Genomic DNA, 21,959 nt, shown 5'->3' on the forward strand with positions numbered 1-21,959 from the left:
AGTTGATGTGTCTCTATAGCGATGTCAAATACTAGGCCTCAGTCTCATTGGTTGTCGGGGCTTGTTAGCATTTGCAGGCTCCAACAATGGGAGACTCAGTTTTCCCTGAGCCTCTCTCCTAGTCTCTCCTTCCTGCATTAGCAGCCTGATGATCCAGCTATGAGCTTGCCGCTGCCGCTGCCACTGCCACTGCCTGGAGATTAAGAGGCTCAAAGAGCTGGCAGATCCCCACTCTAACTCCACTCAGCACAGGGTTCTGGGTAAGGCTCTGTCAGTCAGAGCTGCCCCGTAATCAAGCAGGAATGGGAGTCAATTGCTCTTAAGGTGTCTTTTTATGAGCCTCCAGGCATGTCCAGTATGCCTCAGCACTCTGGAGGACCACTCTCCCCAGCTTTTTGCACTTTTTAACCTGTTTTGGCTGGGAAGAAGATGCCCTAGTTGCTGCCTGCAGAACAGGAGGTCTTAAAAGCTGCCAAGTCCCTCTTTTTAACGCATGGCCCTGAGTATGAAAGCTCTTCCAATCAGAGCCACCAGCTTAAGTAGGTAGGGGGGGTGTGTGTTGACTTCTGTTCAGTTCCCCAGGTATATCTAGTTAAATTTGCCTTAGCGTTCCATGGGATTGCTTTCTGCAGGCTTCTTCCTTGTTAAAAAGCCTACAGCCTAGCCTGTCCAACTTCTGCAGTGTTATCTGAGGTTTGTTCTGTAGGAATGTGTTTTTCACCCTGTATTGGCTGACAGGAAGTTGCCCCCTCCCCTACGTGCATAGCAAGAGGCACTAAAAAATATCACGTCCCTTGTCTTAGATCGCTGATCTGAGAGAGACCTTGTCAACTAGAACCGCATAATCCAGTGGGGCGGTGAGCAGATTGTGGGTTAAGCTAATTTCAGTGATTAGATCACAGATCTGCTCCAGACACAGACAGCAAACTGCCTGCGCGCCCCTCCCCCTAGCACTTCCGTATTTTTCCTTCCCTGGGATGTTAGCCTGAATGGCTGGGTGAGGCGCCCTGCCCACCCAAAGAAGTTCCAGCTTAGAGAAGTTCGCTTTCATGCACTCCCCGCACTGTTGCTGCGGGAGCACGAACCACACCCAGACTCTGGTTGCAGCCGACACAGAAGCTTCTGACTGTGCCCCTTTGTCCGGGAATATGGGCGACTACGCCCGGGGCACTAGGAGGAACCTCTCGCACACTGTCCGCGCTTGCCAACCAGGATATCGGGGCAAATGGTGGCTGCCGCTTGCCTGCCTTTGCAGGGGTCTGGCGCCGGTGTTGGCTTGCGTGGGGTGAGTTGACATGGGCACACTCTTTCCTGGGCTTGAACTTCTGTGCCTCAGCCTGGCTCCCTCCACGTCCCCAGCCCCCACTCTCTCTCAGTTCCAAGTGAAAGCATCCCTTGCTCAGGTTAGTGAGGAAGGCAGAGTGTTCTGTTCTCCGTCTTATTTCCTTCAGGGTTGATTATATATTTAGCCATCTTTTCGCCCAATCATACCTTCTTGATCAGTGTGTGGGACTTCCAGACCCTCCAGGGATAGATTTTTCTGTTTCTGGTTGTAGAACTTGTTGAAATTTTGGGGAGAGATATCAGGAGCACTCCTCACAGAGCCATTTCTCTGACGTCACTCCTAGTTCTTTCAATTTTAGTTAAATCTATTGAGGTTTTCCTTTGTGAATCCCAGTCCTTTGAAATTATAAAAGCTCTCTGAAGATGTTAAACAAATTTATTTTTGATAGTGTTCCTGTGATTTTTTTTGTTTATATAAACTGTTGTTTTCTTTTTGATGGGGAGGGTTGGATCTAAATTGACGTCTGAATTGCTAATTAGTTTTCTGAACGTTTTTAAAAAATCCTTCTTTTCTCTAGTATATTCATTGCCCTTTATTGTATGTGCTGAAAGGACTACTATTGAAGAGGAATGACTAGTGTTGGCTGAGTGGCTGGCAAGTAGTGTTTCCTGTCCTGGATCCTTCCAAGTGGAACTGATGTCGAGTTGCCTACAGCCATTTTGTGGGTCTGAATGTTTAGTAGTGCCTACAAAGACAGCTCCTACCAGTGGGTGCTAAAGATTAGGTAGAATCTGAAGGGGATTTCTCATCATTCACTGAAGGAACAAATGTACCAAGAAGGTCTTGAACTGAGGGTGAATAGACAAAAGGAGACAGAGCAGCAAAGGAAAGGAATGGTCATTGAGAAGGACAGCAGAACACATCAAACAAATTCTTCCACTTCACAGTTTTCTTGGGACTAACAGGGTATAGATTCAAAACTGTTTTGGCTCACATGTTATAGATGACCTTTCTTACTAACATTTGCAGGGCCTGAGGTAAGTATATGAATGGGAACTCACGGCACTACATGTCTAAATATTTAAAGATTATACACCAAATTTACAAACTGCCAATTCTGTTCTACCATCCCACTTTGAAAAATATATATTCATAAGGACTTTGAAGTTAGGATCTATTAAGAATTCTTGGGCTCCTCAGTATCTCTCACCAGAACATGGCATCTTGGGATACCTGGCCCTTGGCCTGCTCTCATTTTTTACCTTACTACCTGCTTCATGCCTAATCTCACAGCCTTCCTAGACCATGGTTGACTTCCCAAGGAGCAAGATTTGCCAGCCCAACTGCAGATTTCATAATCATTTAACAAGGAAACTGACTTGTTTTCTTAGAATAGTGTCTTCTGCCACCCCTCCTCTATACACTCTTGTCCCATAATGCTGGGTCAGTTAAGGTTCTTAGTTACAAGAAATGGAAACCAACTCTGGCTGACTTAAGCGGAAAGGAGTTTATTAATAGGACACCGGGTCACTCACAGAGTGGTAAGGAGCCCTATAAAACCAAGACGGTACTACATAGTCAGAAACAAAACTCTGAACTGATCAAATGAGGGAACCACTGCAGCTGCCCTATACCAGCTGCAGCGGTTTGCACCACCGTTCCTGTTAATGTTGGATGTTAATGTTAAATGTTAGAAACCTTCCTTCCACCTAGTCCCTGTTTTTGGTCACTGGCTATTATTACATCATAGATCATATTCCCCTACCCTAACTGCCAAGGAGAGCAAATAACCTGGCATTTTAAGCAGCTACAGTAGAAGGCAGGTTTTGCTCCCCATAAAGACTCTTAAGGTGAAAGATTCTCCAAACAAGGAAAGAAGTTTCAGATGCTGGACAGCCAAAACCAATGAGAAACGTCCTCCACATACAGGTTCTATTTTCAAATCCATCTTTAACTGCTCGGAGGATCCTGATCCCACCATTTAATGTTTCTGGGTTGGCAATGACTCCTTAATAAAACGATGGGGTTCGGATTAGTGATCTCAGGTATCCTGATACCCACAGAATTCTGATTCTTTGAAAACAAAACTAGCTTGAAAGAATTTAGCACCTCTAAAATTAAGGTGTAGTCTAAGACAGTGTTTTTCATCTGCCGGTCTGTGGATCAGTGCCAGTCCGTCTGAAATTTTGTGCTGGTCTGCAAAAGACTTAGCCACTCTGATGCTGTATGAAGATTATAGACCAAAAGATCTTAGTTGAATGTGCTTATGATCAGGGTTATTGCACTTATCAGCCGGTATCATCGATGAAAACACTATTGAGGTTTTCTTAGATATTTTTAGAACTTGAAGACTCGTTCAAACAACCTTTTGGACCTTGTAGAGCATTTACAAATCATACACAATAGATAAAAAGCATTTGGACAAACTTATGTAGTATTCAATGCATTGTGCATGTGGAGTTTGGAAATCAAGCACCAGCTTGTACTGTGTTGCACTGTTACGAGCAGTAAGATAAAACTTTATTCATTGTGTATTTCTGTTTCTGGCCAGCTAGTTCACCCGTCCCCAAGTGTAAAAAGGTTGCAAACCACTGGTCTGAGATATTGTTTATCAAATTTTAGAAACTGAGGATTGTTTAATGCCAGAATAGATATCAAAGGTTAAGTTTTCACCGTTTCCAGGGTCTTGTATTTACTACCCTTTTCTTCCAGACATTTCTCTTGTTATAATTGCTTAAAGGACTAAGATCTTTTGACCTCCCTTAAGTCAATATTTTGACAGTGGTGCCTCCTAGCGGATGAGGAAACTGCAGCTACAAAAGACGGCAAATTATCCTAAATTAGGAGATTGGTTGATTATGTTAACAGGCACCCTCTGTATGATTTTCTGAAATTCCTAGAAAAGCAAGATATTGGAAGCAAAAACTATTAGCCCTCAGTGTTCTCACTAATACTAACAACTAAACATACAGCTCTCCAACCTCCAACATTCACATATACACACACAAATTTTTCTCTCAGTTAAGTTTCTGAAGGGGAAAAAAAAATGAGGGGGAGGAGCCTCCAGATATAAATTACAATGAGCCACACCACAGAATTTTAGAACTGAAAGTTGAATTAAAAGACTTGTTGTAGGTAACTAATGGCAGTTGGGACTAGAACCTTAGCCTCTTTAGTCCCATACCCCTGAATAACTACATGCTTCCTGCTAATGTTTTTTGAAGGAGGCAGGTACACTTTGCTCTAGCCCTAGTGTGGACTTACATGGGTTGTTGAGAGGATAGTAATATTCTCCTTTTTCAAGGAGCTTTTTAAAAAATTACCCAAAATCTTCAAAGTGAAGGGAATCACACCTGTGCTTTCTTTTCCATTAAACCAGGAGACAGACAGGATATCATGATGCTAGGTAGAAACCAAGCTTCCAAGCTACCAAATTTCTGTTCTCAGCATGAAGTCTACAGAGTTCATTTAAGACATTGGTTACTAAACGGTTCCAGTTATGTTTGCACAGAGTATAGTGTCCAAAGGCCCAGGCCCTTGAATTTTTCTCTTTCCTACACTACCCTCCCATTAACTTCATTACTTCTAAAAATATAATTGTTGGGCAAATACCTTACATGCGCAAATACCTTACATGCAATTCTTTATTTACCAGATGTAGTTTAAGCACATATTTATTTATTTATTTCTTAGACATCTGATCTAATCCTACTTTACTTCTGCAAGTGAGAGCCAGGATAGTACCTCTACTATTCAAAACCAAATCAATCATAATCATTGCATCAGTTTACTTTCTATCCTGTATAAGTCTTTATAACTTTGGTGTGAGTTAGTATCTATGATTGTTTCAAGTTTCTCTAGGTCTTCTTTCTGTCTCTTCTCTCTAGAAATATAGCTCTTCCTTGTGTTCCTCAATGCCTTGTTTTCATGTGCAGGCAGATTCCTCCATGCAGTCCCTGCCACCACTAGTCATGAAAATGCCAACATGTTCTTTGTAGCCAGTTGTGTAATTCAAGGATTCAGGGTTATACCTTGACAGTTCAACTTCTGGCATGTCTTCTGTTTAACTGTCTCTTACCACATTGAAAGAACTGTAAATATTCATGCCAGACTCCGATGAGGTCTTACAAATAAGGAAGGTAAGCTAATTTGGAAAACTATCTTGTCCTAAGCAAACACACTATGGATTAAAAAATAATCAAATAATCACACAGTTAATTATTGATTTTCTGTTTTTATTTTACTGCCATTTGCACTCTGATATCACACTAGCTGTGTAATTCTTAACTTCTATGCAAGTTTCTCCCTATCATAAATAAGTTAATATTGGCACTTATAAAACTATAGCTGTATAAATAAAAACAAAAACAGAGGCATATGGCACAGGTATCTGACCAAGATTGAACTGTTCCAACTTAGCAATAAAAATGGAACCATTATTCTGCTGTCATGGGAAGATTATAGCCAATATGCAAACAGCAACAAAACAGTTAACGAGATGGATCCTATGGAGTATTATGGGAAGACACATAGGCCTCACAGACTATAATTTTCACATCAGTCCCTCCTCTGGGATGCGATACTGAAATGCAGATACATTATGGGTACACAACATAATCATCAGTTCAAATGCTATAGAAATGTTCACCTGAAACCTATGTATTTTTACTGAACAATGTCACCAGATTAATTTAATTTTCTAAATAATTTTTTTTAAATGCAGATACATTAGTAGCCAATGACAAAGATTTAACTATACACCAAGCACCATTTTAAGTGCTTTACATGTAATAACTTATTTAATCCTCATAACGATACAAGAAGACAGGTACTTTTTTGCAGATGAGGAAATTGAGGCTTAAGATAAATGCTATAGCATTTGTTCAAGGTTGCATGTTTAGAAAGTAGCAGAGTTGGGATTTAAACCTAAAATATCTGAGGTGCCAAGATGTGAAATGGGCCCTGTCTTAATGGTAATGACTCTCCTTATTTCTCTTATATCTCTAGGGGATATATATACAGTATGTCCGTAAAGTCATGGTGCACTTTTGACCGGTTACAGGAAAGCAACAAAAGACGATAGACATGTGAAATCTGCACCAAATAAAAGGAAAACTCTCCCAGTTTCATACCTATTCAGTGCAGTTCGATGTGGGCTCACACATAGATTTTTTAGGGCTCCTTAGGTAGCTATCCCGTATAGCCTTTAGACTTTTCACTGACTGATGGCCTACCAGAACAGGGTTTCTCCACCAAACTGCTGGCTTCCTTCAACTGCTTATCCCACCGAGTAATGTCATTCCTATGTGGTGGCGCTTCGTTATAAACGCGCCGATATTCACGTTGCACTTTGGTCACAGATTCTAATTTAGCGAGCCACAGAACACACTGAACTCTCCTCTGTACCGTCCACATCTCAACTGGCATGGCCGTGGGCTGCTCTGCTGTATACACGGTGTTATGTCATCATCTGCGCATGCGCACATGCTGCCACATCATGCTACAGAAACTGGGAGGGTTTTCCTTTTATTTGGTGCAGATTTCACATTTCTATTGTCTTTGTTGCTTTCCTGTGACTGGTCAAAAGTGCACCATGACTTTACAGACACACTGTATATATATATATATATATTTCAATTTGGGAAAGTTTTGGTCTGTTATCTCTTTGAGTAAGGCCTTTCCTTTTCATCATTTCTTATACGCTCTACTTCTACAATTCCTGTTTACGTATGTTGGATATTCTCAGTCTGGCCTCCATGACTCTTAGCTTCTTTTTCATACTTACCATCTCTCTCTAACTGTGTTTAGTTCTATATTAATTCTTCAACACTGCTTTTCAACTTGGACATATTGATTCCAAAGAGAGAGAGAGAGAGAGAGAGAGAGAGAGAGAGAGGCGCACAAACACATACACAAACTCTCTTAAAGATTATTCAACATTTACCAATGGAAGAAATGTCTTCTTGTTCTATTAATGTTACCCTCTCCCATTATCTTTTTGAGGATTTTGAAGTCAATTTCAGATTTTTCTATTATTTCCATTTCCTTCAGACCTAATTTCCTGTATGTTGAGTTTGTTTCAAGATGCTAGTGTTTCTTGTCTACTTTGAAATTTTCATTTAAACACTAATCCTAAGTGGGGATTTCTTCTTGCTTTTGTTTTTCTCCTTCTAACTCCCTGAGCAATCCTTTTATATATGACAGCTAAAGCTTTTCTCAGCAACTGTTTGAGGCTGAGGGTCTCTGTCCCATCCCAGATTTCAAGTGGTGAGCTGGACTCTAGTTTAGTTCTCTTCCCTGTAGGGGTTCTTGGTCCCTTTTACAATGAAAAATTTGTTGCCTGAAATTCTTTACTGACTTTAGTTTCAACTCTCTACTACATTTTTCATATTGAGGGAGGTAGGGGTCTCTCCCTAATGCACAAGTCTGATTTTATTATTGCCTTGGGAAATTATTTCAGTGTGCTCCACCACCTATAGAATAAAATTTAAAGTCTGATCAAGTGTCACCTTCTTTGCACTTCCGTAAACACTCTGCTTGAAGTAGCATCCTCATCCTTGTCTGTCCCTTTCCCAGCCCTTGCTCTCCATCGCACTTATCACTACTCACTATTATTATTACTACATATTTATTAATTAGTTTGACTCTTCCACTAGAATATAAGATTCATGTAGGCATGCATTTTGAATTACTCAACTGTTAAATTTTCAGCACCTAGAACAGTACCTGTCACATGTAGGTGTTCAATAAACATTTGTAAATGGATGAATTAAAATCCTTAATATGCCAACAAAAGCTTTAGACATCAGGGCAATTGAAAAGTGATGGCAGCAGAGTTAAACTGCGTAGGTTGGAATCCTGGCTGCGGCATGGTGGCTTTGTGACCCTGAGCAAGTTACAACCTCTTAAAATGCAGTTTTCTCATTTGTAAAATGGGAATAGTAATTAACCTTAGTGGGTGTTGAGAGAAATTAAAAGACAATAAAAAAGTATAAGGCATAGCATGCAGTTACACGCATCACAAGTGTTTTTAATTATTACGTGTCTAAATTCATCTCCAGTCATTCTTTGATCTTGTACCTTGTTTTAAAGTGATAGCCCACCATTATTAATAGTGCTCCAACCACAGAAGCTGACTCACATTCTGGCCATTCCATGTGCTTTTTGCTCTGTTGTAATGTTCATATAGTCAATCTGCTTTCCATACTCTATTAAATTCTCTCCCCTAGAACCCCAGCCCAAGCATGGAAACAGCAGTGGATTTTATTTGCTCCTGGTTGGACATGGACCAGATCTGTGTTTCAAAAGGTTATCCATAGGGGATTAGGTAAAAAACTTAGGATTCTCAGGGTTCTAGAAAAGGAAGGGGAAACTGAGACAATCAAATAAATTCTTTTACTTACTCATTCATATTCTGTCTGTATGGAATGTGGATTAAGAGAAGCAGAAAGAAATAACTTGGTCTTGAACTAGGGAGCACTCATTTTGGGGTTATGTGCAAGCCCTTGAGTAAACAGGGAAAGCTAGTCTTTCCAGAGCAAAGTAGATGAAAAACCCTGGGGGATGAAGGGAGTAGTGATTTCAGTTCCTGAGGGTTTTTTTAGTTCTTATGAGGCTTGGCTTCATTCATTTTCTTTCTTTGCATTGCATAAGATTTGTATCTGTTTACATTTGTACTACTTTTAACTGAATTCATCCCTGCCATCACCACTTGGCAGGCTCCTGGTCATTCTTCAAGTATCAGTATCACTTCCTCTATGAAGGCTCTTTCTCTTCCTCCCTCTCATTGTAATTATATATTTCTATGTCCATCCATCTCTGTCCTAACCTTCCAGCTATAACTCATAGATAGTAGGTATTAAGAAACAAACTTACTAAGTGAATAAAGATGGTGACAGAGTTAGGATAATAGTGCAGGCCAATCCATTTGTCCTCTAATATTTCACTCACCATCTCTCTTACTAAGAAAATGAGATATCAGATATAGATACCAAATAGGAACAAAGAGATACCAAGAGATAGCAAATAGGGAAGCATGTTTCAGAACTGAGCCAGAATGGTAGCTCAATATAACATCAGAACTAAACATTAAAGAATAAGGGAGTTAGTTTAGTGAAGGATGGAACTAAGTACCAAAATCATTTCCTCACAACTTTTTTTTTTTTTTTTTTTTGGTGGCATAGAGGGAGAGAGATGAGAAACATTGATTCTTCACTGCGGCTTCTTAGTTGTTCATTGATTGATTTCTCATATGTGCCTTCACCAGGGGGCTACAGCAGACTGAGTGACCCCTTGCTCGAGCCAGCAACTTTGGGTTCAAGCTGGTGAACCTTGCTCAAACCAGATGAGCCCACACTCAAGCTGGCGACCTCGGGGTCTCAAACCTGGGTCCTCCACATCCCAGTCCGATGCTCTATCCACTGTGCCACCGCCTGGTCAGGCAACATTATTCTTGATATACTCTCTTTACCTGGCTTCTGTGACACCTTGCTATTGTGATTTTTCCATTCATCTCTTCAGCTGTTCCTTTACCATCTCATTTGCTAGCTATTCCTCCGTTCTACAACCTTTGAGATTTGGGAAACCCTTAGTACTCAAGTCCTCTTTTCTTCTCCCTCTATCTATCCTCTTCTTACCCATCTAAATAAAGCTACTCCCAAATCACTTTATCTATCCAAGTTCCCTCTGTTTTCTTTATTTTTTTTTTGTGAGAGACAGAGGGAGAGAAAGAGCGAGAGGGACAAACAGGCAGGAATGGAGAGAGATGAGAAGCATCAATTCTTCGTTGAAGCTCCTTAGTTGTTCATTGATTGCTTTCTCGTATGTACCTTGACTGAGGGGCTACACAGAGCCAGTGACCCCTTGCTCAGGCCAGCAACCTTAGGTTCAAGCCAGCAACCTTGGGCTTCAAACCAGCGACCTCTGGGGTCAAGCCAGAAACCATGGGATCATGTCTATGATCCCTTGCTCAAGCCAGTGACCCCACACTCAAGCTGGTGAGCCCATGCTCAAGCTGGTGAGCCCATGCTCAAGCTAGATGAGTCCACGCTCAAGTTGGTGACCTCAGGGTTTTGAGCCTGGGTCCCCTGCATCCCAGTCTGATGCTCTATCCACTGCACCACCACCTGGTCAGGCTCTCTGTTTTCTTAGTCTACATGTTCAACTTCATGTTTAGCAGCTTCACTTAGATATCTCACAGAAACATCAAACCCAATATCTCCAAAATATATTTCACCGTCTATTTCTAGGCACCATCATATACTAGTTGCTTAAGCTAGTGATCAGAGACTTTTATTCCTATTTCCTTAGTTCCTTTATTGAATTATTAAACCTTATTCATTTTAATTCCTAAATATCTTTAGGTTCTATTCCTTTCATCTCTACAGACACTGGTCTATCCTAGCCATCAATGTTCTTACTGTAATGGCCTCCTAATTTCTCCCAAATCTATATCCAACCCCATGGCAATACTATAGCCAAAAAATGCTTTAAAAATGGAACTCTGATCATAGAATTTTACTTGTGACGCTATCCACATCTTTTAGGTAAAATCTGAAATCCTTATGTCTTAAAAGGCCATCAAGATTTTGCCCCTATTTCTTGTGAACCTCTTAAGCCCTTGATGATATCTTGAAGAATATCTTTAAGATAAGCAAAACTTTCTAGAGTCTGGCAAAAAGATACAACAAATATATTTTTATACCCCCATATTAATATTCAAAGACACTGCCTACTGACTCAAGTCAACAATTGGTAGAGGGACAAATGACCTTTACTTCTGAGTGTTACAAATTTTATTGGGCCCAATGACCTCACAATAATATGAAATATGTTCTATTTAATAGTATTATGGCCAAGTCTGCAAATAGAAATGAGGGCCATAAAAATAAACCAGAGCATCTATGATGCTTTCTGTCTAGCTTTATATATGTAAGCACAGTTTCAGAATGTAATAAAGCATTTACTAATTAACATGACCAAGAGATTAGTTGAGTTCTTTAGATCACAATGTAAAATTAAAGTCTACAACTCATACATGCTGGTGGGAATGCAAAGTGATACAATATTTATTGAAGGAATTTGACATGAGCAATAGTATGAAATGATGTATACACAAGGTTATTAATATAATAGAAGAAAACTGGGAATGATCCAATGTCTATCACTAGGGAACTGGTTCAGAGAACTATACTATATCTATAACAAAGTGCTATGCAGGCATAAACAGGAATGAAGATGTCTACATACTGCTATGTAGAGATCCCTGTTGTTTTTATGTTGTTAAATTTAAAATAATCAAGGTTTAGAAAAGAGTATATAAGACTGTGTAAGAAGAGGGGTGGTACAAAATCATATATATACATATTTTCTTGTGTTTTCAAACAGAAATAATGGAAAATAAAATTAAAACTAATTAAAAAATAATTTCTTCTAAAGTAGGAAGTGAATGGGAACAGGGATACAAGCCAGACCTTTCTGAAGAAACCCTATTTATTCATAACTGGAAAACAAAATTGAGTCAAGAGGGAAAAAAAAGATGTAATCCTTAAAATTAAAAACCACTGATACACCTTCCCCAGTGAGGGACACTTTTTAGTAAAACTGTTTTCATTTTGGAAAATATTTATGGATAAATAGTTTTACATTAAAAAAACAAGTAATGCAGATATCTGAATAAGATCAGTAGAGTATATTGATGTCCTGGCTGTGATATTAGACTAGTTTTCAAAAGGTTGGAGAACCTGTGCAATGTCTACAAAGATCTCTCTACAGGGGGTCCTCGGGTTACGACACAGTTCCGTTCCTGCAACAGTAACATAACCTGAATTTTAGTGTAAGTCGAAACACATCTTAGCCTGTCATTTAACTATTCTAATACAGTTGTAAAATCATAATCTAGAACATAAAAACACAACTAAGCCACAGAAAAAGGAAAAGGACATAAAAATATTGTACTATATTGTGTATTCTTCCACTGCATGCAAACAAACTAGTTTGCTCACATAGTCCATTAAGTACAGTGCTAATGTCATAAGCCAAAACACTCATGTCTCAATTTTTTTAAATTTTTATGGGAGTGAACATGTAAACTTAAAAGGGTTGTGTGTTGCGATTGCCGTAACCTGAGGACCCCTTGTATGTTACTTCTTATAGCTGCATATGTGACTACACAATTACCTCAATAACAACTTTATTGAAAAAAAACTGTCATAAATCTAATTCCATATCAACCTTGTGGCATAACCACAGAGAGAAGACAGTGAAACCCAGTGTTTTCATTGTGTATCTCTAGTGGGATATACTCTAAGAATGAAAAGAAATTCTAATCTGCATTTAGCAGTCTTACTTTCATATATATTTTATATATTTTAATGTATATTTAAACTAGTAGAATGAATTGAGGAAGTATGCTAATGTGGCAAGGAACTCCGATTTTCAGAGAAAAGATGTACAAATATAAAATTTAAAGAGTTATAATAACGAAATTTTATATATCCATTATCCTCTTCCAACAATTAACAACTACAACTCATTGGTTAATCTTTTACCCATACATCAGCAGAGTACCCACTGCTCACCCCTCACTCGATTTTGAAGCAAATCCCAAACATCAACATCATTGAATGCATAAATATTTCAGTACTTATCTCCAGAAGTTAAGAACTCTTTTTATGCAATAACTGCAATAAAATTACACACTAACAACAATTCCTCATTATCTGTTGTCTCACAAATAAACATCTGCAATTGTTACTTTAACTAGAAATAATGGTGTAAACTCATGTTTTCACTTTTGTATGCTTTGTTTTGATTAAAGACAAGTTTTTTATTTCAGAATAATTTTAGACTTATATAAAAATTGCGAAGATAGTAGAGAGAGTCCTGTATCCCCCTTACAAAGCTTTCCCTACAGTTAACATCTTCAGTAACTATAGTACATTTGTCACAATTATGGGAGTAACACTGGCATGTTACTATTAATTAAACTCCAGACTGTATTTGAACTTCACCAGTTTGTTGACTAATGTACTTTCTTTGTTCTGGGATCCCTTGCAGGATATCACACTGCATTTTGCCAGGTCTCCTTAGTCTTCTCTGGTCTATGACAATTTCTCAGTCTTTACTTGTTTTTCATGACCTTGACAGAGTACTTTGTAGAATGACCTTTAATTTGGGTCTGTCTGAAATTTTTCTCATTTTTAGATGAGGACTGTGGGTTTTGGGGAAAGGATACCATAGAGATGAAGTGATTTTGCACATTACCCCAAGGGGCACATGATATCTACACGAGTTATCACTAGTGATATTAACTTGATTCCTGGTTAAGGGAGGGTCAGCCAGGTTTCTTCACTGTAAAGTTACTATGTTCCCCTTGCCATGCCCTGTTCTTTGAAAGTGAGTCACCAAGTCCAGCTCACACTTACGGTGGGAGGGGAATTATCTCCATCCTCAGGAGGGGGGATTATCTACATATATTATTTGGAATTCTGTAAGAAAGGTTTATTTCTTTTCTCCCATTTAAAATTTTATTCAATAATTTAATTTTACGCCAATGTGTAAAATTAATTGGATGTTAGCTTGAGGTAGTGAAAGATGGTTTGGATAGTTTATTGTAATGATTTTGCTATAAAAAGTGTTTCAAACTCTGTTGAGATGTTGCTGAAAAGCATAGAGCTGGTAACAGTTCAACAATATGTGGCGGCTCATTGTTGCCTGCTTTTATTCTCCCTCTGAAGCAGATTAGCATCGAATCTGGTATGGGAAAGTCTGCATGAATATTCAGTTCTTTGTTTCTTCTCCTCCCCGCCCCCTTGGCCCCCTCCTTTGCTCACTCAACCTCTTGTGTTCAGTATCCCCCCTCAGTCCCCCCCATCCTTTGCTCACTCAATCTCTTGCGTTCAGTATCTAAAACTTGAAGCTAATTTTTACTATTGGGTATCTGACTTGAGCTGCAGATACAGAATCTGTATTGTTCCTAGTGAAACACAGCATGGAATTAACATTAAACTTAAATAAAACAAACCTAAATTAAAAATGCCAAATATTAAAAAATAAATAAATATTTAATCATTTATTTAGAACAGTATGGACTCATACATATTTATTTTATTCTTTGGGTTATAATTCAATACTATTATTTATTTTGTTGTCCAGTTGTTCCAGATTTGGTCATTGGGAGCTTTTTCAGGTTGGTTCCTGTGATCCTTTGATGTACCCCATCTTTTTATTTTTTGAGCACTTCCTTGATTTCTGGCACTATAAAATGTTCCAGGCTCATCTTGTGCTTTTCTCTGCCCCAGTCCCAGAATTAACCATTTCTCCAAGAAGCCCTGACTACTCCTATCAGAGAATAATATTTGAAAATGAAGATCTGGGTATAGGTACGCTTATTACTACTGTGGTTGGTGTCACTGCTTTTAGGCCATCTCAGTGGACGGAGCTAGGAAATATGTGTGTGTACTAACCCATGCACATGTATCTATATTTATTTTTTTATCTCTGTGTATAATGCATATATGCACATATATGTATAAATATAAACATATGTGTGTGTACATATATTAAACTAAGTATGAGGTCATACTGCCATGTCCAACTCTAACCCAGCACCACAGGGTTTATTATAACCTCCACTTTTACTTAGTTGTAACTTCTTTCTCTGACTGAATTTTAAACTTTGCATATTTTAAAAACACATACACAAAAAATCCAATACCATAAACAAAATTAAATAGGCAAATGGAGGGAAAATATTTACAAATACATGAAAAAAGTAAATATCCTTAGTAAATAGAGAATTCTTACAAAATGGCCAAAAACTAAAGAAAGTAAGCAAATTAAAAAGAAATGGGTAAACATACCTTTAAAATATTTAACGACACTAGTAACAAAAAATGCAAATAAAATCTAAATGTAATTTTGAATTAACAAAATGTAAACCTGGATGCTCTCACCTACCATTGGATTGAATATAAATTGGTACAACCTTTATTGAAAGTAATGTGACACTATGTAAAAATAATTTTAACTATATTGCTAGACTTCTGCTATGTGATGTCTCCTACTGAAGACAACAACAACAAAAAAACTCGATAAAAAACTTCCAGAAGGCATCAAAGTATTTAAATTGTCAGGAATGTGGGCTGAACTTTGCAAGAGAATGGGAACTCAGAGGTAAGACCAAGAATTAGAGTCCTTTTTGTCCTGAGGACATTTGTATATGCAGAAGATCTCAAAGGGAAAGTAGTCAGAATTCAGGGTGTCTGATAAACTATGCTCCAACATTGAGCTAGATCCCTAAAGAGCTATGGATGAACTGGAAGTAATCAATCCTTTCACATACTTGCAATCTGTCTTTATCTCTGAGTACCCTGAAAATCTGAGCACTGAACCTTAAATAAGATAGTCCCAAACTTCTAGTGCTTGAAGGTACCCAGTAGAAGCAAATAAAAGTCCTCTATGGAGGAAGAAAGTATCACTGTTAGGCCAATAATTTTAAAATAATCTCCAGCACAAAGTCAAAATGAATCAGGTACATGAAGGGATAAGAGGTCTTTCCCATGAACCAGTAAAAATGACAGACAATAAAAACAAAGTTGGCCCTGTCAAGTGGCTCAGTGGATAGAGCATCAGCCCAGCATAAGGATGTCCTGGGTTAGATTACTGGTCAGGGCACAAAGGAGAAGTGACTATGTGCTTCTCTCCCCCTCCCTCTTTTACCCCTTCTCTCCTTCCTCCCCTCCCACAGCCACTTGCTCGATTGGTTCAAGAGTGGCCCTGGATGCTGAGGATAGCCCCATTGGCATGTGACAGCCTCCGGCATTAAAAATAGCTCGGTACTCAAGCACTGGCCCCAGACAGGATCGCTGAGTGGATCCTGTTTAGGGTGCATGTGGATATTTCACCTAAAAACAGACAAACAAACAAACAAACAAAAAACCCCGCAAACCATGGGGACTTCATATGTTGAGATTACTCAACACAAATTATTAAAGAATGAAGCCTACTATGTCCCAGAACGTAAAGCTAAGAGTGAATGTTTTAAATAAATTAAAAATAATAAAAATATAGATTTTAAAAGGAAAATATGCATTAATAAAGAAAAGAGGGTAGAAGATATATAGAATACCACAAGGTATAACTACATCTATATTTAACTGAATCACAAAGATGATGAAAGAAAGGGGTAGAGGCAATATTTGAAGAGGTAAGGACTAAGAATTTTCCATAGCTATGATTAATAACAATACATTGATTCGAGAAAATTAAAGAACCTAAGGGAGGATTTAACACACACACACACACACACACACACACACACACACACACCATCACAGAAAAAACTATATAAAACAAACTATGAAGAAAAATTGTTTTTAATAATCTGAGAAATAAAGACAGATTACCCTCAGAGAAGTGACAGACTGCTTGCTGAATTCTCAATTTCCATGTAAGCCAGAAGTCAGTGGAATGATATCTAATGAAAGAAAATGCCCATCTGGAATTCTCGACTCAGTGAATATCCTTCAAGATTGAAGGGGGTATAAGAAAATTCTGAAACTAACAAAGGAGAGTTTGCACCCAGCAGACTGACACAAGGAAAATAAATCCAGATTAAGCCTTAAGGATGCTGAAAGAATAGAGTACAAAGAAAGGACAAGTGGGAGGGTAAATCTAAATGAACAAAATAATAAAATAGAGTGATGTAAATACATTTAACTTCTATATTTATATATACAAATATAATTCAAATACACAAAAACAATAGCCTACAAGTCGAGGAAGGCATTATATGGAATTTATGTGTTCTATAGTGCTTATACTATTCAGGAAGACAATAATGGTATCAATATTAAAATATGATAAATTAAGGAGTCATACTTTTATTTCTGATGTACACATTAATATCACAGACAAGTGTACTTAAGCCTCCAAATTAATAGAGGAAAACAGAATGATAAAAATATTAAGTTTTTCCAGATAAATCAGGAAAGGCAGAAAAAAGAAGCATGCAAGAGATGTACAAATAGAAAGCAAATCAAAAGACCACTGATATAAATCAAACTACTCCAAAATATAATTAAATGTAAGTGGATTAAATGTTACAATTAACCCTTTTAGTAGTATGAACGTTCATGTACATCCTCGTGCCTCCTGACTATCCAGAGTACGATCATACATGAGTAAGGCAACATTAAAAGAAGGCAAATGTATGTTCTTCTTGTTTCCATAAATTGGTCATCAAACAAATATGAGTTTAAGTTAATAAAACTGTAACTGGAACTAATTTCATTTTTTAAAAAAATAACTCACTCCTGGGGATTAGCGAGCATGAAAAAAACTCACTACTCAAAGCATTAAAAGACAAAGATTGATAGTCTAGAATAAAAAACAACTATATGTCTTTAACAAGAGATACATCTAAAACTCAAGGATACAAAATGGTTAAAATTAAAAGGAAGAGGAGAAAAACCCAGAAAATTAAACTCAAAAGAGAAGAATGGAAATAATAGGCAGGAGTCACTGAAATGGAAAATAAACACAATAAAAAGAATTTAAGAAGCTAAAACTCGTTGTTTAAAAGACTAATAAAACTGTCGGAGAAAGAAAAGGTACAAATTACCAGTACTAAGAATAAAAAGGATCCTGCAGAGATGCTATGAACCACTTTATACAAAAATTGTTTAAAGTTTAGATAAAATTCATTCGTTCCTAGCAAAATATAACTCACCAGAATGACACAGTAATAAATGAATAACCTGACTATTCCTATAAACATTTAAGGAATTGAATCAGAAATGATAACTTTCCTTACAAGAAAGTCTTGGCCTAGGTGGGTTTATAGGTGGGTTCTTCCAATTATATAAAGACAGCATAAAAACAGAGAATACTCCCCAATTCACTTTATAAGGCTAGCATAATCTAGCTATGAAAACCTGATATGGACAGTATATATGAAAATTATATTACAACCTTCTCATAAATATAGACATAAAAAGTCTAAACAAAATATAAACAAACCAATTATGCAATATTTGGTAACAATACATGATCCATTCAGGCTTAGGAAAAAAATAAAAAGATCAAGCCTGATCAGGTGGTGGCACAGTGAATAGAGCGTTGACCTGGGATGATGAGGACCCAGATTTGAAACCCTGAGGTCCTGGCTTGAGCACAGGCTCATCCAACTTGAGCACGGGGTCACTGGCTTGAGCATGGGATCATAGATATGACCTCATGGTCACTGGCTCAAGCCCAAAGGTTACTGGCTTAAAGCCCAAGGTCACTGGCTTAGCTGGAGACCCCCAGTCAAGTCACGTAAGAGAAGTATTCAATAAAAAACAACGAAAGTGTTGCGACTATGAGTTGATGCTTCTCTCTTTTCTTCTTTATTTTATTGATTGATTGATTTGATTGACTGATTTTAGTGAGAGAGGGAGAGAGAGACAGGAACAAATTTGTTCCTGTATGTGCCCTGACTAGGGATCAAACTGGCAACCTCTGTGCCTTGGGACGATGCTCTAATCAACTGGACTACCTGGTGAGAGCTTCAATTTTTATTTATAAATACTTATTTTTTAGAAAGAGAGGCAGGGAGAGAGAAAGACAAAGAGACAGGAAAATCAATCTGTTCCTGTATGTACCCCTGACTGGGGATCGAATTGGCAACCTCCTCACTTTGGAATGAGATTCTAACCACCCGAGCTATCCATCCAGAGCTGCTTTTATCATCTCTCTCTCTTCCTGTCTATCTCTCTCTTTTACACACACACACACACACACACACACACACACACACACACACGATCAGAAATAAGCATAGAAAACTGCTATAACCATTGTTCTGGATGTTAATACAGTGCAGTAAAGGCTAGAAAATAAAAAATAAAAAGAACTGAAATAAAAATTCTTCACACACATACATGATATGATCAAGGATGCAGAAAACTCAAACAGTACTACAGATAAATTATTGAGATTGCTGAAGCTTGACGAATAGAAAGGAATACAAAGTCAAACAAAGAAGGAGGGAAAGAGAAAGGAGAGAGAGGAGAGAGAGGGAAAGAGCAAGAGAGAAGGATCTACCTTTAAAAGCAAATGCCTAAGAAAAATCTAGCAAAGGATGTATGTAACATCTGCAGAGAAAAACATAAACTGTTATTGCAAGAAATCAAAGATCTAAATATATGGGAAGGTAGACACCATATTCATGAAAGTGAAAGACTCAATATTGTAAATGCCAATTATTCTCAAGTTATTAAGATTTGATATAATTTTAAGGGCAAATCCCAACAGGCTGTGTGTGTAAATTGACAACTTGAGTGTAAAATGTATATGGAAAATGCATAGATACGTACATTCCTCAAGATATGTCTGCAGAAGAACAAGGCGGAAGGCCCTGCTCTACTAGTTCCCAGGGCATACTATAAAGTTATAGTAAAAAAGACAATGTGCTCTTGACACCATGCCAGCCAAATAGGCCAATGGACCAGGATAGATCCTGGAAATAATCACACATATATGCTTGATTAATGGCAAAGGTGGTATGGCAAAGCAGTCTTTTCAGCAATTTTGCTGAGACTATTGAATATCTACATGGAAAGAAATGAAATTGGATTGCTACCTCGCAGTGCACCCCAAGTCAATTATAGCTGGATGAGAAAGCATAGGAGGTTAATCTATATTGTTTCAGAGTAGTAATTATTTCTTAAACAAGATACAAAAACACTAATCATAAAAGAAAAGAATGATAAATTAGAGTATATTAAAATAACAAACTTCTGTTAATCAAAAGAAACCATTACAGGAATGAAGAGCTAGGTCACTAAGTGGCAATTAGGAAAGAGTAATCAGGAAAAGCCACAATGAGATCCTACTACACAGCAATTGGCAAAAATAAGAAATTATGACAATGCCAAGTATTAGCAAGGATGTACAAGAAAGATAAACAATCATGAGAATAAAAGGAAGGTTCTGTTAATAAGAACTAACAACAAGCTTTTTAAGCAGGGGCAGTACAGGAAAACCAGGACTTCAATCAACTTAGAAAGGCATAGACCATAGTTAAAGGGTCAATTTACACATCTACTTTAGAAAATAGCTTGGTATTATCTAGGAAAACTGAAGTTGTATAAATTCTAAAACCTAACAATTCCTCTCCTAGGTCTATATACTACATGAACGTGTACTTAGGTGTACCACAATACATGTATGTCATTGTTTACTACAACATTGTTCCAAACAGCCAAATCTGGAAAAAACCCAAATTCCTATTAACATTAAAATAAATTGCAAATGTTCACTGTAATATTATATATGGATAAAATGAAGGAGCATAAAGCAACCTGGATTAGTTTCACAGACCATAAGAGTCTACACTGTATGACTCCATTTAAATAAGATTTCAAAAGACAGTTAACACTGAATTATATTATTTAAGGACACCTAACTGGCTGATCAAGATATGAAAGCATAAAAGTGAAGTGTAGATTAAAATTAATTCTGAGAGAGGTAGGGAGTTGTGATTAGAAAGGGGAATGCAAAGACTGTTGAGATGCTGGCTGATATTGACATTTTTTGACCTGAGTTGTAGTTCCATAATCCCTTAAGGTATATAGTTCTGTGTATGTATTTTTTCCCAAATGTAATACAGTCTATAAAAATATTAATTCTATGTGTGATGCAGATGTTTATATGTATTCATATATTCTTTTACCTAGAAATTCTATTTCTAAAAGCTTATTTTGAGGAAATAAAGCAATCAAGGTGTGAACAAGTAATTACGTACAAGAATATTGTTAGTCATAACATTATTTTTAATAAGGAAAAACAAAAAACAGTGGAAATATCCAATAACACGTCTCAATAGGGAAATTCTTAAATTAAATATGGTACATGCATATAGTTTAGACACCTTAATGTCGTCATTAAGTTGTACCTAAAAATATTTAATGATATAGAAAAATGCTTAAAATTATTAAGTGAAATGAACCAGAAAACAAAATTGCAAAAATAAAATGATCTCAATTTAGTACAGTTGTGATAACGACTATAAGTAGAAGAAAATGTTTTGAAATGTTCACTATGATTAATTTTGGCAAATTGTATTTTTCTTATCATTTTCCATAAATTCTAAGCTTTTATAAAGTATGTGTATTATTAAAGGTAGTCAACACAAAAAACTGCTCATAATTTTTACTTTTAAATGAACAAACTAGTTTTTTTTAAATAACAAAGTTAAGTTTCTTCATATTTTATATCTATATAAATTTATTTGAAATCCTATTAGAGGTTGAAGATCTGCTTTCATATACAAAAAGTTACCAGAGTGACACCTTCAAATACATTTCCAAGATAGCAGGCAACAAAGTATAGTTTGTTGTCAAATGTAGCAATCAAAACTTAAAATTTATTCAATACTGTCATATCTCAATCTTGGATTTGTTTTGTACAAAAACTATGATACCTAAAAATTTAAATAGATGTCAAACTGATATAGTAATTATAGTTAAAAGAAAACTTAAACTCTGCAATTATTTGTATAGGTAATTATATTTTGCTTGCAGATCCAGGAGTTTATTAACTCAAAACCATTCTTCCATTTATCCCTATTTTAGTTTGTGCAGAAAAAAGTAAACATAGCAGAACTAAACTACTATCTTTTGAAAAGCTT

The 21,959-nt window shown here is 37.1% G+C and overlaps 1 protein-coding gene across 10 annotated transcripts in view; it reads right to left on the reverse strand.

Annotated features, from left to right (window-relative positions):
• The window catches only part of CASK (calcium/calmodulin dependent serine protein kinase), a 493,794-nt gene that overhangs the window by 291,156 nt on the left and 180,679 nt on the right, over window positions 1-21,959 (reverse strand). The window lies entirely within an intron of this gene.

Source organism: Saccopteryx bilineata, chromosome X (assembly GCF_036850765.1).
Source record: "Saccopteryx bilineata isolate mSacBil1 chromosome X, mSacBil1_pri_phased_curated, whole genome shotgun sequence".
NCBI classification, from domain to species: Eukaryota; Metazoa; Chordata; class Mammalia; order Chiroptera; family Emballonuridae; genus Saccopteryx; species Saccopteryx bilineata.